This window comes from Tupaia chinensis, unplaced genomic scaffold, assembly GCF_000334495.1.
Source record: "Tupaia chinensis unplaced genomic scaffold, TupChi_1.0 Scaffold000355_1, whole genome shotgun sequence".
Classification (NCBI taxonomy): Eukaryota; Metazoa; Chordata; class Mammalia; order Scandentia; family Tupaiidae; genus Tupaia; species Tupaia belangeri.
Window position 1 is genome coordinate 3,959,596 of NW_006159850.1, and position 16,462 is coordinate 3,976,057.

The 16,462-nt window shown below is 50.0% G+C and overlaps 1 long non-coding RNA gene across 2 annotated transcripts; it reads left to right on the plus strand.

The window, feature by feature from the left end:
• Positions 1–45: 45 nt before the first annotated feature.
• LOC102472277 (uncharacterized) lies at positions 46–15,388 on the plus strand. Of its 2 annotated transcripts, none has more exons than XR_335171.2 (3): positions 46–698; positions 1,853–1,951; positions 14,947–15,388. It is a non-coding gene; the product is annotated as an uncharacterized LOC102472277 (long non-coding RNA). The 2 variants fall into 2 exon arrangements; XR_001370662.2 differs by lacking the exon at positions 14,947–15,388 and adding an exon at positions 3,557–3,586 and having other exon boundaries at positions 47–698.
• The last annotated feature ends 1,074 nt before the right edge of the window (positions 15,389–16,462 follow it).

The window sequence follows — 16,462 nt, forward strand, 5'->3', positions numbered from 1 at the left end:
GCGTCGGCCGAGGGCCACGACCCAGGGTGTCCCTAGCCCGGGCCTCCGGGTGATCGCTGAAAATCCCCAAGGAGTCTCGTGGTTTGTGGAGATCACGTTTCTGTCCATTCATTTATTTATTCACCTTATTCATTGCACGAACACCCGCCGAGCGCGTACTTCGTGCCACGCCTTTCGCTAGGCATTGGAAAACAAAGCAAAAGCAACGCACGGCAGGAAGGCGCTTAGCACGGGGCCTGCTGGTTGTGAGCACTCGGCGATTGTTACCTCTCACACACGTGCAGAGACGGCAGCTCTGGGATCTTTGCTACGTTCATTTTTTCAGTCCCGTCTGACTGCCCGGGGCGCCAGGCAGGGCCTACAGTCCAGCTTTTCCCCTTTCTGGCTGTGCTTTCTGGCAGCTCGCTTCCCTTGCCTAAGCCCTGCTCTCTCACCTCTGAGTGAGACCAAGAGAACTTCTTACATAAGCTCTCTGAGGACCAAGTTAGACGAACGTCAGCGGACCGGCCAAGAAAGCCCTCCATGCAAATCAGGGGTTGTGATGATCGGCTGTGATACTTAGTTTTACTTGTTCGACAAATATCTGCACCGCCTACCACTCAGTCCCTGCAACGAGGAGAGGCGATTAACAAGATCCACCCCCACAGCCCGTTCAGCAGTGGCCCTGTTCTCTTTGAAAATGGGATGCTATGAAAAATGTAAATAGAGGGTGAGAGGGGCTATGTTTTGAAATAACGGAGCAGGCCTGCCTGCCGGGCCTAGTGGTAAGGGGGCTGGGATCCCACATGCTGGACCCTTGGGCTGGAGGTCCCGCGCCTGCGCTTTAGAAACTCTCCCCCCCCACCCCCCATCCCACCCCCGCGCCTGTCATTGGGTAGAATAGGGGAGAGGAGATGGATTGAGGCATGCCCTGGCCCCATTGGAAGGTGGTTTCCCCTTCTTCTCGCTCTGGCAAATGCACAATACTCTCTGGTAAATTTTTTTCTTTGTAGAGGTTTTTCGTTTTGGTTTTGGTTTTGGTTTGGTTTTTGCTATAGGGCATGTGCGCTCACCAGAAAGAGACAGAGAGAAAGCGAGAAATCACCCCCAGGGGGATGAACAGGCTGCAATCCCTTCTCCTCCATTCTCCTCTGGGGACCTTGGGCACGCACGCACACGCATCCAGCGTGAGATTAAGCCACTCTGGTGAAATTTTTAAAGCAAGGGAGACAGAATTAAAGGGCCTACAGGTAGCTGAGCATTGGAGTCTGGGACCCAGCAGTTTGAAAGACACACTGGGGGTGTGTGCATGAGTGCCTTGAGAGGAAGATGAAGGAGAAGAGATTGAGGCATGGCCATCCCCCGGGGAATGAATTTTCACTCTCCCTCTCTCTGTCTCTCTCCAGCCAGTGCATGTACCCTATAGCAAACTTAAAAAAAAAAAAAAGACATAACCAAATAAAATGAGTCAATCTTGACCGGATCCTGGATCCTGGATCCTGATTTTTTTCCCCTCTCCAGTCCCCCCCACCCCACCCCGCCAATACCCCTGGGTAGGATTCTGGTATGTTTTTAAAGCTAATTTTACTATTTATATTTTGACAGGGAAATTTGAATAATTGGCTATAGATTATCTTGATCTTAGTGAGTTATTAGTAATTTTCATAGTTTACCAATGATACAGTCTCATTGAGAGGATGTCTGTATTCTTAAGAGATGCATACTATTTTTATTGGTTCAACAACAAAAAAAATCATATATATACATGAACATACAGAGAGAAGAAGCCGATATGGCAAAAATGCTAGCCATCGCTTGTGCTAAATGATGCTGTCCTTCAACGCTTCTCTATGTCTAAAAATTTTCATAACAGAAAGTCAGCGGACACAGACTCCTGGCTTCTGCACATGATTACCGCCACAGAGAAACCAGATCTGCACGTGGTTAGAGACTGGGAGGGACGCGAAAACCCGTAAGTGATTTGTACCAGTCCTGTCTTTTTTAAAAATTAATTATTCATTTCATTTTATTTATTCACTTATTTATTTTTAATTTGACCAGACACACATACACACACACATACACATACAGAAAGAGAGAAAGAGAAAGTGAGAAAGCAAGCCACCAGGTCCGGGACTCAAACCATGGTCGGCCATGGGGGAGTGTCCAGCGCCTTAACCACCATGCCACCTGCTGGTCCCCCAGTCCTGTCTTATTTTTATCAGATGTTGCTTGAACAGAAAATTAAAGTGAAAGTGGCCGGCAGGTGGTGTGGTGGTTAAGGGCACTGGACTCCCACATGGCTGACTGCAGTTTGAGTCCCAGGCCTGACAGCTCACATCCTCACTTTTCCTGTCTCTCTCTCTCTCTCACTCTGTCCTTCTCTGGTCAAATTTTAATTAATTAATTAATTAATTAATTAATTAATTAATTAATATTCAATAAAATAATTCTTTGAAAAAATTAAAGTGATAATATAAATAAATAAGACCCAGTCTTAATTTTCAAATAACTCACAGAGATTTTAACACATGAATTATTTTTTTAAAGAATTATTTAATTAAATTCATTTGAACAGAGAGACAGAGTGAAAGAGAAAGGAAGAGAGCAAGCCGCCAGGTCTGGCACTCAAACCGCAGTCATAAAATAATTCTTTGAAAAAATTAAAGTGATAATATAAATAAATAAGACCCAGTCTTAATTTTCAAATAACTCACAGAGATTTTAACACATGAATTATTTTTTTAAAGAATTATTTAATTAAATTCATTTGAACAGAGAGACAGAGTGAAAGAGAAAGGAAGAGAGCAAGCCGCCAGGTCTGGCACTCAAACCGCAGTCGGCCGTGTGGGACTCCAGCACCCTTACCGGCCACACCACCTGCCGGCCTAACATATGAATTCTAAAGAGATGTGTGAGGACGCCAGCAAGCGCTGAGGCTCTGGAACTCGCCAGGGGCGGTGGGGAGACCTGGGGTAAAGGCAGGCCTGGGTCCAGATGCCAACTCTCCCGCTCCCGGGCTGTGTGAATTACTGCGAGACTGAAGTTTTCTGAGAATCTTTTGTATAAAGAGAGTAATGCCCTCCCCCAAGGTACCCACATCCTAATCCCTAAAACCTATGAACACATCACAGGGCAGAATGAACTGCACGTGTGATTGTGTCCAGGGCCTTGAGGTGGGGAGACTGTCCCGGGTAAAGTGAGCTAATTATTATCGGGGCCTGTTGAGGCGAGCGAGTCAGATGACAAGAGCGGAAGGGCAGTTGGGAGTGGGCGCTGAAGGCGCAGTGCTGCTGGCTGGGAGGATGGAGAGGGGCCAGGGGCCAGGAACCCAGCAACCCCTGGAAGCAGAAAGGGCAAGCAGAGGACCCAACTGAGGCCGCAGAGGGAATGCAGCCCTGCCTGCACCTTGACTGCAGCCCGCTGGCTCTTTTTTATTTATTTTTTTGGAGAGGTTTTTGCTATAGGGCGTGTGCTCTCACTAGAAAGGCAGAGAGAGACAGAGAGATAGAAAGTGAGAAATCACCCCCAGGGAGATGGCCACGTCGTAATCCCTTCTCCTCCATTCTCCTCTCAGGATCTTGGGCACGCACGCACAGGCGTCCAGTATGAGTTTAAGCCACCGTGTCTGGGGCTCGAACCACAGTCAACTACATGGGAGTCCAGCAACATAGCCATTACACTAACTGCTGGTCCCCCTCGGTGGCTCTTCTGACCCCGGAGCTGCAAAATGGATGCTGTGCTGGTTTCAGCGAGTGGACCCCGTGCTGACTCGTCACAGCAGGCCGCTGAGCAGGCCGGGAGCCACACCACTCTGTAAACCGGCTGCTCTGGAGGAAGGGTACAGGGCTCCAAGTGCACAGCATGGTGCCTGGAACTTTCCGACTACCATTCGACCTGCGGCAAGGAAGTTGTTATCACTTGTTTGTTTGTTTTTAATTTGCTACAGAGGGCATGCACTCTCAGGGAGAGAGCGAGAAATCCCCCCCCCCCAAAGGAGATGGCCATGCTGCAATCCCTTTTCCCTCATTCTCCTTTTGAGATTTTGGGCATGTACGCACAAGGGCCTGACGTGTTTTTCAAGTAATGATCGAGGACTCAAACCACAGTTTCCACGTGGGATCTAGCTGCCTTAACCTCCCCACCAGTGACTGATCCAGTAGGGGAGTTTTCCATTGTTACCCAGGTAAGGCTTCCCCACAGAGATTACACTTGAGCTAGGGCTGAGTGTGTAGGTGTTTGCCAGGGGGGCCGGGGACCCATACGCCTCCCCCTAAATCAGTGGCTGGGTGAGGCAACGAGCAGAGCAGGGGCTCGTCCCTGGCCCCACAGGGCGGAGGATTCCGGTCAGTTCTAGCCTATCTGGACAGATCTTTTCCGGAAATTTGATGTACAGAGAAGCATCACTAGCTGTGTGGCATTGGGCAAGTACCTAACTTCTCTGGACTTCAGTTTCCTCATCTGTAAAATGGGAGGAAGAACACCTCCCAGGGATACTGTAAAATGAATATGCTAACAAAATAGCATGTGCAGACTGCTTAGCAACAGGTCCAGCATACAAGAGCTTACAAATGAAGGGAATTATTATTACCAATCCGAGTCTTTAGAAAGGAAGGTGATGTTTACACAGGGAGGACTCTGCCTTTGACCGTGTCTATGGCCAATGACAAGAGGCAAGCTTTCAAACACAAGCTCGCAATAGAATCTTGAGACCCTCATATCCACCACTGGGAGCTGGACAGCTTCTCAAGACTTACAGACTTTTCCAATGAGATTGGCAGGGTTAGCAACCAAGGCAATTTTTAAAAAAAGAATAAAGAGATGTTTCGACATTTGAAAGATATGCATAGCTCAGTGAATCAGTGTTTTCCAAATGACCAATGAGGAATGTTGTAAAATCCTGCAGGAGTAAGCGATCCATTCAAAGTACAAGACAAGCCAATGGGTTTTCTGCTAACAGAATACATAGAGCTCACTGATACGAGTACACATCCCACTTTGCATATTCCTTTAAGAAATGTGTCTGCTGTTGGCATAGCAACAAAGAAAAAATATCCACGAGTATCTAGAAAGTCCACTCCCCTTTAGGAACACAGCTCCTCCTTTCCCCATGAGCTTCTCTGTGCAGGGCAGAGCTGGGCTTCCTCATCTACTTCAGCCTGAGCCTCAGGTCATTACCGCCGGAGGGTGGCAGCAGGTAGGACTCGCGGGCCTCCTTCTTTGTTCGTATGTAAAGAGATTTGCGAAAATACAAAATAATACCACGCTTTTCACCCCAATGTCTTGTTTTGGAAAATAGTTGTTGCTCAGTTGGCGTAATGGTTATGTTGCTGGACTCCCACGTAGTGGACCAAGGTTCGAGTCCCAGACGTGGTGGCTTAAAGTTCACACCAGGTGCATGTGCGTGTGTGCCCAAAATCCTGAGAGAAGAACAGAGGAGAAGGGATTGCAGCGTGGCCGTCTTCCTGGGAGGTGGTTTCTTGTTTTTTGTCTCTCTGTCTCTGCCTCTCCAGTGGGGCACACAACCCCTATAGCGAAAACCTCTCCTAAAAGAAAAAGAAAAAAGATACATTATTTATGTTAGCATATAATGAATTTATTATTGTTACAATAAATTGTTACTTGTTAAAGAATTATTTATTTAATTGTGTACACCATTATTTTAAATAATTGTTACAGGGCACCAGAGAGAGGAACAGAAAGAGAAAGAGAGCAGGAAAGTGAGAAACCAAGCCACCAGGTCTGGGACTCAAACCACAGTTGGCCATGTGGTAGTCTACCACCTTAGCCACCAAACCACGTGCCGGCCCCTGTTACACATGTCTTTAAATGTCTCACCTTCCTTTTCTTTTTTTTTTTTTTTTTTTTAGAGTTTTTTGCCTTAGGGTATGTGTGCTCACTGGAGAGAGAGACAGAGACAGGAGAGGGAAGGTGAGAAATCACCCCCAGGGGGGATGACCACACCACAACTCCTTTTCCTCCACTATCCTTCCAGGGTCTTGGTCATACAATTGCACATGCACCCGCCATGAGCTTAAAGCCAGGACTCCAAGAGCAGTTGGCCCTGTGGGAGTGCAACGACTACCTCTGTGCCATCTGCTGGCCCCTATTGCCTGCTGGCAATAGGCAGAACTCACAAAAACAAAGCCTGTTTGGAGTCAGCAATGATTTTTAGGGATGTAAAGAGCCCAGAGACAGAAATCCGACCTCGCCAGCTCTCCGGTGCTGGCAGGCCTTTGCGGTGTGCTGCCTCCTGGAACTTTCTTTTCCTGAGAGACTCAGCACTTCTCGCTCAGAACCCCTGGGGCCGAACTGGACCGAAGGGACGTCCCGCCCACTCTGGCCTACCGGCCGCCCCTTCACCTTTCTACCGTCGGGTTTTATCTTTCTCCACGGCGCTTGCCGCCCGCTGGCCTGCTTGTTGCCTGTCTCCTCCACCAGACTGTAAGCCCCATGAAGCCCGGTACTCGGTCGTGTTCTCTGATACTACCCCATCATCTGGAACCACCGCTGAGAAAGGTACCAGTAGAATGAATGAACAGACAGCCTCCTTTCTCTCTCACAGACCCAGTGAGGCAGCCGCTGTTGGTTTTCTCCTGTGGGGCAGGGAACCTGGGAGGCAGCAAGTGGCTTACTGAATAGCAAGCTGCTTAGAGTGGGCAGATGGGATTAAGCAACTCAGTTCGCCAGAGCCCAGCCTGGGTGGCCCAATCCGGGTCTCCCCACACCACGCCCTCCCCAGCCCTCCAGCTCCCAGGGCTCTGGGCACCTGTACATGTGCTGGTGCACATTCAGGCCCACCCGGGATCCAAACCTGCAGTCCTCCCTGTGTCTCCAGTGCCACCATCCAGGACCCTACCATTGCACCCCCAAGGCTCGGCCTGAAAATCATTTGAACATCTACAACCAGCTCGGATCAGCAGCCTGCCCTTGGAGAGGAGGGACAGACGGAGGAACATAGATCCAGTCCCTTGTCACACTCTCACTTTGATCCGTCCCCTTGAGGATGACGCACTGCGTGGACTCACTCCACTTTTGCTCTCGCTCTCTGGCCTGCTGTTCGGTTTCGGTGGCAGGACTCACGTAGTCGAAGCCTGTCCTTGGGTCAAATGTCCATACCATGCAGCTCCTCACTTACCCGTTTCACTGACTTCCCCATCTCTGCCCTGCCCACAGAAGATCAAACTTAAACCCCAGTCTTACAAGTCTGACGGAGGGGGTGGGAGGAACTGCTAAGGCAAGGAGTGGAGCCAGCAGGTGGTGTGGTGGTTAAGGCACTGGACTCCCACATGGTCAATCACAGTTTGAGTCCTGGACCCAATGGCTTGAAAATCACACCGGGCGCATGTGTCCACGTGCCCAAAATCTGGAGAAGAAAATAGAGGAGAAGGGATTGTGGCATGGCCATCCCCCCTGGTGGGGAGGGTGATTTCTTGCTTTTCTTCTACCCATCTCCCTGTCTCTCTCCAGTGAGTACACAGCCCTATGGCAAAAAAAAAAAAAAAAAAAAAGAGGTACACGGGCCTCTCTAAGCAACCGCTTTTGATGTGAGCCCTGTGAGGTGAGGAGCAGTTAGGCAAGCTGAGGGGCAGCTGGGGAACAGAGAGAAACGGGGCAGAGAATACAGTGCACGGCACAGCCAGAAGACTCCGGAGCGCTGAGAAAAAAGGGGATGAGCGCCAAGAGCAGCTGTGTGAGGGCAGGGCCTGAGCGGACGATCAGAAGCTGGCCGTCTCGCAAATGGCTCTGAAACCAACCCTGGATGCCAGCAAGAAGCATGATGGTCAAGGTGTTGTACTCCCACATGGCTGGCTGTGGTTCAAGTCCCAGGCCTGGTGGCTTGAAACTCATACTGGGTGTGAGTGCATAGATGCCCAAAATTGCAGGAGGAATTGGGAGAGAAGGAATTGCATGGCCATCCCGCCTGGGGGGTGATTTCTCACTTTCCTTCTCACCATGTCTCTCCTTTGAAAAAAAAAAAAAAAAAAAAACAACAAAAAACAAAAAAAAAGAGAGAGAGAGAGAGAGAGAGAGAGAAAGAGAAGAAAGGAAGGGAGGAAGGAGAGGAGTGATCAGAAATGTGAGCCGCGGCTCTGGTCTGGGTTCTGTTCTTCATTCCCCCTCCTCTCTCTGGGACCTTGGCGAGGGCGCTGCTTTTCTGTAATCCGGTCTCCTCCGTAGTGGGAGGGTCTAAGCTGCCCTGCCCGCCTCATCAGGCTACTGAGGCTCCCTGAGATGACGACTGGGTGGCAACTTAAACCACGTAAAACAACACGTTAACGGCGATGCGTTGGTGCTCTTAGCGCTGAAGTGCTGACATGGCTATTTAACGCCCTTTCATCCTTCTCGATCCAGGCAACCCTGCAAGCCCTTCCTTTTCCCACTCACCCAAGCATTTCTTACTTTTCATTGATTTTCATCTGACATAGGCTTTTCTTCTCTGCCAGACAGACAGCCTGGGGTGGGGGGAGCATTCTTTCGATCTCTTGTAGTTTACAAAAATATGTATCTCTTTCAGCTCTAAAGGTAAGATTGAGTATTACAATAAACTCATGAAATTTAGAAGGAGAGAATGACTCATGACCCCAGACTAGCACAAGCACACCACCGTCCAATATGGTTTTCAGCTTAGTTTTAACATAGATGTGGTGGGATCCTCAAAGTGCAGTCTGGAGGTTGTTCCCAGCTGCTTCTCTTGGCGGTAAGTGTGGGCAGGTCCACCCCTGGGAGCCCATTTTCCCCATCTGTAGTGTAGGGTGACGGTACCTTTCTCCTGAGGTCACCCTCAGCACTAAGCGATGGGGCAATTTAGCTCTAACAAGGCAACGAAGCCCCCAGGGAGCCAGACCACTATGGTGAGCGAGGTGGGGGGATATGAGCCAGAGAAGCAGAGCCGGAGCGCTGGGCTGAACGGGGTCAGACCGCAGGCAGGCCGTGCTGGCAGAGACGGCAGGGAGGACTGGCAGGGGCAGGTCATGGAATATGATGACACGTTCACGAGGGGCTGTGTGCGAGGCACTCCGGTTAAACCCTTTCTGTGCGTCCCTCATTCACTCATCCTCAGGTTTACTCATTCGACAGCGTGGGCACTTCTTACCAGGAGCAAGCACATGCTGGGGCACGCGGGCAGGCAGGGCAGAGCGTATTGCAGAGGTACGCAGGCGCACAGCTGTCCCCGAGTCCATGGGGAACACGTTCCAGACCCCGTGGGTGGCTATAACCATGGATAACCCCGACCTTTTATATTCGAGTGTGCTTTCCTGCACAGGTCTACCTGTTAGAAGGTTTATAGGTTAGACGCTGACAGATCAGCAACAACAACTTACAATAAAACTGGGGCCAGCAGTGGCATGGTGAGTAAGGCGCTCCACGGACGGCTGACCACATGGTTCAAGTTCCGGACCTGGTGGTTTGAAAATCACACCGGGCACGTATGCACGTGTGCTCAAAATCCTGCAGACAATGGAGGAGAGGAAATTGCAGCATGGCCATCCCCCTTGGATGCGTTCTCTCACTTTCTCTCTCTCTCTGCAGTGAGTGCACAGGCCCTACAGCAAATTTTAAAAATAAATACAAGGAACAATGATAATAACAAAAGCGAATGTAGTCTCTGCCTCTCTCCCAAATTTCATATCAACCTGCACTCACCTATTTTTGGACTGCAGTTGCCCGTGGGTAACTAGAACCACGGGAAGCCAGACTGGATAAGAGGGGACTGCTGCGAACACGTGTGAACACACGGGCACACTCCCAGTGCAGTCGGAGTCTCCCCTTTATTGAGAACCCTGCCATGTCTCCCCCTGACTTTATCCCATCTCCTCCATTCTCTTCTCAGGATTTTGGGTACACACACACACATGCACCCAGTATGTTTTTCAAGCCTGTCTCTGTCTCTGTCTCTCTGGAGCGTGCACACACCTTATTGAAAAAAAAAAAAAAGATCAGGGCCAGCAGGTGGCATGGTAGTTAAGGGTGTTGGACTCCTACATGGCTGACCACTGTTGAAGTCCTGTATCTAGCAGCTCTCTTTCTCACTTTCCCTCTCTCTCTCTCATGCTCTGTTCTTCTCTGGTTCTTCTCTGGTCAAGTTAAAATAAGTAAATAAATTTTAAAAAGTTAAATAAAATAATTCTTAAAAAAGAAAAAAAAAAGACCCCCTGGCTTCTGTGTTAAATGCTCCTAGGCTTACATTTTTTAAAAGTTTTTCTATTCACTTCTTCCACAAGCAGGAGAGACACAGAGAGCTCGCATGCATGAGAGAGAACACCCCCTTGCAGTATCTGAAAGCTGCAATCCAGCCCAGCTCCAGCCACCCCTGGGTCGTGGGCAAGTGTGTGCCCTGTATACTCAGGGAGGTGTCTGGGCTCAAACTGAGAACCCTCCCATGCGGAAATGCCTCTCAGAGCTTCTCACTTTTACCCCTGTGCCACTGTCTGTCCCCTCCCAGCCTTAGATTCTCTATCTGCCCACTCAATAGGTGACTTAACCTTTCTGAGTGTGTGTTTCTTCATTTGCCGTCCTGTGTGAACAGGGTGAACTTTCTCGCATGGCAGTGAGAAACACAGATTGAGACATCAAATGCAACATGCTTTGCAAGGTGCCTGCTACATGGTGAGCGTTTAATTTGGGGTGGATGTTACGATGATCACACTGGGCCCTCTGAACAGAAAAGCAGTTTTTCCCTAACTGACTTGTGACATGGACTGTTTCTTTCCAATTTAAGATGCTTTCTTTTAATGCAACTTTTAAAAGATAATAAAAGCCTAATTACGCTTGATGGGTAATTACTATGCTGGGCTGGCAGGACAATTAAATGAGTGATTTGCATATAAGATGGTGTCACCACCGTTAGCTCTATTGATGCAGCAGTTATACAGTAACTTTGAATTTAACTGCAGGGGCAGATTCTAGGGAAAGCGGCCTCCAGAGAGAGGGTGAGGGCACCTCCCACCTGTTGTCGGCCACTCTGTGGGTTCCATGGTCTCAAACAGATGGGTGACAGGTCAGACACAGGAGACTGAGGCTCTGTCTTATGTTCAAAATCCAGTTTGTTTAAGTTTTGTTTAAATATAAAAGCATTACATGTTCAATGTGGCAAAAAGTTTAAAGCAAAGTTTAAAAAGAAAAGAACCATTTCTCTTCAAAGACACACACCACTGGCATTTGAGTAAATAACCCCCAAGACTTTTTTCCTGATATTTTTAAAACAATGGTAAGAATTTTCTAAGTTCCATGATGCACGTCAAATGCACAGGACGCTGGCTGGCACTTAGTTACTCAAGAAATGAGAGTGTTGTTATTGTTCCTGGAAACCTGATTTTTTAATTCTGGCTTTTCCCATGGTATTAGTGCAGGTATTTTTTTTTTCCACTTTGTTAGAAAGAAAAACCCCTCATTAACATTACTTTAGGCGATTGGACCATATTCTGTCTGTAGTTTTCCAGTCTGTAGGTCCGGTCTAACTCCTTACTCCTGCGAATATTAATGAACATCTTCAGGCTCCAGGTCATCTCTGCATTCCAGGCTCTCACACTGTATCAGTCGGATTCTCCACAGAAATAAGAGCACTGGGAGATTTATTAGAAGGGGCTGGCTCTCATGTTCATGGAGTCTGAGAAATCCCACGATCGCCTTCCCGCAAGCTGGAGACCAGAAAGGTGGTGGTGCAGCTCCCTCCCGCGTGTGGAGGCTGAGAACCCAGCGCTGCTGGGCTAAGTGCCCATGCAGCACAGAAACAGCAGCTCAGGCTGGAGACGGTCCAAGGCGAGAGTGGGTCCTTCCTTAGCCCACCTTGTGTTCTGTTCAGGCCTCCAGTGGACTGAGGAGGCCCACCCACACCAGGCAGGCCAACTGCTTTACTCAGTCCGCCGACTCAAGTGTTAGTCTCATCCCGGAAACCCTAACGGACACATTTGACCACGTACCTGAGCACCCGCGATCCGGCCAAGTCGCCACCGGCCAGTAGCCATCCTATACGGGATTTCTTGCATGCACCCAGTGGAAGTGTCTGGTTCTAAAACTCAGGATCCTATGATGGAGGATCCTCTGTGAAGGTCTGGTTGGAATCCCGCGATAGAGATTCAACAACCACCCCCAGTGTGCGGAATGGGCAACTCTGGAGGAGCATGAGCTGGTTTAACCTTCCTCCCAGGAGTTTGACAACGTTTCCAAAAGTGTTTAAATGAGGGACCAGCAGATGGCATAACGGTTATCTCGTTGGACTCCCATGTAGTCGGCCGCAGTTCAAGTCCCGGACCCGATGGTTTAAAAATACCCACACTATGGGGACCAGGAGGTGGCATAATGGTCACATCATTTCACTTTCACGTAGTCGACAGCAGTTCGAGTCCCAGACCCGGTGGCTTAAAACACACCAGGCATGTGTGCCTGTGTGTCCAAGATCCCAAGAGGAGAACGGAGGAGAAGGGATTGTGGTGTGGCCATCCCCCTGGAGGGCGGATTTCTCACTTTCTGTCTCTTTGTCTCTTCAGCAAGCGCACACACTCTTTAGCAAAATCTCTCTAAATAAATAAATAAATAAATAAACTCCACACAATAGGCATGTGCATGTGCATCCCCCAAATCCCAAGAGGAGAATGGAGGAGAGGGATAGTCGCGTGGCCACTCTCTTGAGGAGTGACTTCTCAGTTTCCATCTCTCTGTCTCTCTGGTAAGAGCACATGCTCTATAGCCAAAATCTCTCTTTAAAATGTGTTGAAATGAAACACTTTGTTCTGGCTCAAGTGGCAGAAATGCATCTCTAACTAGTTAGTGTTAAGGGGCAAGGTGGTACTGTCTGTCAGAACCGAGTCTAGGGTTTCAGGCACGGCTGGATCTAGGGCTTAGGTGATGCCAGCAGGGCTCCCTGTTCCTTTCTCCATCTCCCGCTCTGCTTTCCCCTCTGTTGGCTCCATTCTCAGGCCAGCTCTTCTCCCATGGCGAGAAGACAGCGCAAGAGGCTCCCTGATCGTGCCCTTTCTCAGCATCCCTTGTGGAAGCGGCATTTCTTTCACCAACTGTGCAAACGAAGGACCCAGAACCAAAGCTCCTTTGAACTGACTGGTCTGTGCCCAGGCCTGGTCCAATCCCTTCTACCTGAGGATTTGATGGTTTGACCACCTGGGCCTGGGCCCACAGAGCAAGAGGACTGCCAGCAGCTAGAGTGTGCGTCCTGCTGCAGTCGGGCAGGGTGCCGAGCCATGGAAGCAGTGAGGGCCTGGCACGTTCTCTGACCTTGAGGGGCCTGACCTGGGAAATCAGCGTGCACTATGGTATTCGGCCTGTGGCACTTCCACTACCGAGCAGCCAAAGCTACCCCAAGGGCTAACAACAGGGAGAAGCCATGTAACGGCGGGAAACTATTGCAAATTACACAGAGAGAGATATGCCTTGACAGGACTCAAAGGTCACCAGATTGAAGCCAATTTGAGGTTATTATGCTACGGTAAAGTGGCACAGGCACTCCCAGGTCTGGATCGTGGAATGATCCTGCCTCAGTGAACTCGTCCGTCAAGTAGAATAATAATATCTGCTTCATGGGGTTGCTTTGAGAGGTGAGTGCTTACAAGATACGTAGCCCGTGCTCGGCCTGTAGTAAGAGCCAAACAAATTGAAACGACTATCGTTAAATTAGGAGGCAAAAGTGGGGGCCAGACAGTGACATGGGAAAAGCTGACCCACGTGGCAGGTCGCTGGATCGCGTCAGGAGCCCAGGAATGCACCAGCCTGCCCATTGTCCAGGGCTGGCTGAGCTGCGGGTGGAGACCGTGCCAAGACCCCCGACTCCCCCCTCTCTCACTCATGGAGGAAATAAACAGATACGCTTTTTTTTTTTTTTTTTTTTTTTTTTTTAGCTTTTTTGCCATGGAGTGTGTGCGCTCACTGGAAAGAGACAGAGAAGGAAACTGAGAAGTAAACCCCCGGGGAGATGGCCACACCACAGTCCCTTCTCTGTTTTCCTTTGGGGCTTTTGGGCATGCACATACGTGTGCCCAGGAGTGATTTTCAAGCTGCTGGATCTGGGACTCAAAATGCAGTTGTAGAAATCCAGCACTTTTGCCACTTGCTGGCTCATAAATAAGGTTTTTTTTTTTTTTAGAGGTTTTTGCTATAGGGCGCGTGCACTCGCCAGAAAGACACAGACACAGAGAGACAGAAAGCGAAAAATCACCCAGGGGGATGGCCTACAATCCCTTCTCCATTTTCCTTTTGGAATCTTGGGCACAGACACACACGCATCTGGCATGAATTTAAGCCACCAGGTCCGGGACTCGAACCACGGTCAACTACATGGGAGTCCAGCGACATAGCCATTACGCCAGCTGCTGGTCCCCCACAAATGAGCTTTTAAGGAAAGGCAAAAAGTAAAATGCACATACACAACATCTGAGAGACGTGCAGCAGAGTGTGATTACCTCTGGGTATTTGACTTTGGCGTGGTTTATAAATTTCCAGTTGGACCTTCTCTTTGTTTTCTATGTTGAAAATATACTACTGGGGCCAGCAGGTGGCGTGGTGGTTAAAGACACTGGACTCCCATGTGGCCGACTGCATTTTGAGTTCTGGACCTGGCAGCTTGCTTTCTCCCTTTCCCTTTCTTTCTCTCTGGTGAAATTAAAAACTAATAATAACAAATGGAATTAAATAAATAATTCTTCAAAAGAAAATATAATATTGGGTAGCTCCACGGCAAGGTGGTTAAGGCAACTGGATCCAGCAGAGCCAACTGTGTGACTCACATCCTGGCCCGGGTGGCTTGATGAACATGCCCTGTGTGCAGGCATGCCCGTTTGGACAGGGTAGGAGGACGGAGAAGGGCTTGGTGTGACCACCCCCATTGGGAAGTGATTTCTTTCTTTCCCTCTCTCTCTGTCTCTGGTGAGCATAGTACCCGCTGGCAAATTAAAATGAAAAGAAAATATAATATTTAAAAATGCAACAAGTCCTCTAATACGTGTTACTTTTCAGAAGCTGTTGCAGTGTGGCTGGCCACGGCAAAGCAAGCAAGAACGGCTTTACCCAGGAGGTGGCAGTGCTGTCTGCTGGGCCAGGGAACCAGTCACTCACACAAGACCCCGGCCACCCACAGGCTCGAACTATGCTACCGTTTGGGAAAGTGGAAGAGAGGAGTGCGCGTGCTGGCAGCGGAGGTTACTCCTTTTCAAACTTAGCTTTTCTGGAGCTGCAGCTCAGACACCATGAAGCCCACTCTGGAAGTCCACGAGTCAGTGGTTCCACAGGGGCACAGAGCTGTGGCACCATCGCCCTCGGTCGCTCCTCCCCCCAGCACCCCATGCCCATTGCAGGTGCTCCCCGTCCCTCCGTCTCTCAGACCCTGAGATGGCGCGTCTATTTTCCGTCTCTGCAGAGCTGCCTGTCCTGGGCATTTCCTCAAATGGAGCCGCACCTAAAGGGGTCTTCTGTGCCTGCTCCCTTCTCTTTGCACGATGCCTCGAGGCCCGCTCACACAGGGTGTACCTCAGCTTCTGTCCTCCTGGCAGCCCAGGACGCTCGGCGGTGTGGGTACCGCGTGTGGGCTGGCCGTCCTTGGATGACGGGCGTTGAGGACTTGCCCACTTTGTCTGTTATGAGAAATGCCTCTCTGAACGTTTGTGCAGATCTCTCATGGACGCATATGTTCGTTTCCCTTGGGCGTGTACCGCAGGACAGAACTGCTTGGTTATAGGGCAACACCAAGCCGGGCTTTGCGAGGAGCTGCCAGACCATCCCCACAGCGGCTGCCTCACTCTCCCCACTAGCAGGGTCTGGGGCTCTGGTTTCTCCAAGCCCGCACTTACACTTGCTGCTGTCTGGTTTTTGTTTTTGTTTTTGTTTTTGTTTTTTTGTCCCCCAAACAGTGCATGAGTTCACCAGAGAGAAACAGGGAGAGGGAAAGTGAGAAATCACTCCCCCAGGGAATGGCATGCCCCAAACCCCTCTATGCCTTTCTCCTCCTAGATTTGGGTATGCTTGCACAAGAGCCTCGGTTTGCTGCCAGTGCTCGGTGTCCTTGCTATGGAGACGTGGTCCCTACAATGAGGACGAAGGTGGAAGGGCAGGGTTGGTCTTTCTCACTCTCACCTCTGTCCCAGGCACGTAGCTCAGGACCTGGTAGAAGACGGGAAGGGAAGGAGGGGGAAGCCCATGGGCGACGGCTCACAGGGGTGCCCCAGGCCAGCTCACCTGGCGTGAGGCCCGTGAGTAGGAAAGGAAGACACCAGAAAGAAAGAGCAGAAGGAGGGGAGGGGCAGCCAGGTGCACACCTGGGATGTGAGTCTCAGACAGGGGAATCTGCAGGTGCAAAGGCCCCGAGGCAGGAACGTGGGGCCGCCTGCTGGACGTGAGGTGCAGCCTGGAGCAGTGGCCAGGAGGGAGGACGTGAGGCAGTGAGACTCAGAGAAACAGTGCCCTGTCGTGAGGACGTGGGCCTTCCCACCGTGGACACAAGTGGAGCCACTGGAGGGAGAAGGGCCAGAGGGCCCCC